The 1209-nt window shown below is 67.9% G+C and overlaps 1 protein-coding gene across 2 annotated transcripts in view; it reads right to left on the bottom strand.

Annotated features, from left to right (window-relative positions):
- RHOC (ras homolog family member C) overlaps positions 1-619 on the bottom strand; it is a 7009-nt gene extending 6390 nt beyond the window's left edge. The window contains exon 1 of one of the 2 annotated variants that reach the window (XM_057384645.1): positions 542-619. The gene's annotated coding sequence lies outside the window, so the exon portion shown is untranslated. The remainder of the gene's footprint in view (positions 1-541) is intronic. The other variant, XM_057384644.1, reaches the window with a different exon arrangement.
- Between the last annotated feature and the right edge of the window lie 590 nt (positions 620-1209).

The following is a 1209-nucleotide window of genomic DNA, read 5'->3' as shown; positions in this document are numbered from 1 at the left end:
ACCAGTAACCCCACACCCCAGCAGTGACCCCCATTCCAGTGCCTCCAGTCCCCACCTCTGACCTTACACCTTACACCAGTAACCCCACACCCCAGTGACCCCAATTCCAGTGCCTCCAGTCCCCACCTCTGAGCTTACACCTTACACCAGTAACCCCACATCCCAGCAGCAAGGTCAGATATCAGTCCCCACAAACCCCATCTGGAAACCTCCATCCCAGTGCCCCACGCCCCACCAGTAACCCCAAAGCCCTGTTCGCCCAGCCTCCACCAGTAACTTAGACCCCATTACAACCAGTAATCGAAACTCAGTTCCTTCAGATCCCAGCTCTGACCCCACTCCTTACCAGCACCCCCTACGCCACCAGCACCCCCATCCCCAGTTATCCCCGCCAGTTCGGACCCCAGCCCCACACTCCACCAGCACCCCCATCCCCAGTTATCCCCTCCAGCCCTACACCCCAGCAGTGCCCCCAGTCCCAGTTATCCCCCCCAGCTCGGACCCAGCCCGTTATCCCCAGCAGTGCCCGCAGACCCCACACCTCTCTCCGCCGCTGTCCCGTCCCAATCCCGGGCTCTCTCCAGCCCCGTCCCGGCCCCGCCGCTGCTCCGGGCACCGCCCCGTCCAGGGCCGAGCCGAGGGCGGAGCGCGAATAGGGGGCCGTGCCGAGCTGGGATGTGCCGAGCTGGGATGTGCCGAGCTGGGATGTGCCGAGCTGTGCCGTGCCGTGCCGGGCCGGGCCGAGCTGGGATGTGCCGAGCTGGGATGTGCCGAGCTGGGATGTGCCGAGCTGGGATGTGCCGAGCCCAGCCTGGCCGTGCCGTGCCGATCCGAGCCGAGCCGTGCCGTGCCGTGCCCAGCCGTGCCGTGCCGTGCCCAGCCGTGCCGTGCCGTGTCCCTCCCAAGCCGTGCCCAGCCGTGCCCAGCGCTCCCCCGGCCGCTCCGGGACTCTCCCCATCCCCGCTCTTTGCCCCCCGAGCCCTCGGGGGCTCCGATTCGGGGCTCTCCCGGTCCAGGTTCCCCAGGCCAAGTGGGGAGGGGGCGACCCCAAGTGCCGGGAGGGGCTGAGCTGCTGCCTTCGAGAGCCCCTGTGCCGGGGAGGAGAGCAGCACAGAGCCCTTCCTTCCACTGTGCCGACACAGAAGGACGCGCCTTGTCCCCGGGTGTCAGTCCCGCCCCAGGGACACTGGCACAGGGCAGCTGTGACAC

Source organism: Malurus melanocephalus, unplaced genomic scaffold, assembly GCF_030028575.1.
Source record: "Malurus melanocephalus ecotype Western Australia unplaced genomic scaffold, MMel_1.1 scaffold_727, whole genome shotgun sequence".
Lineage (NCBI taxonomy): Eukaryota > Metazoa > Chordata > Aves > Passeriformes > Maluridae > Malurus > Malurus melanocephalus.
This window is presented reverse-complemented; position numbering and strand designations above follow the sequence as displayed.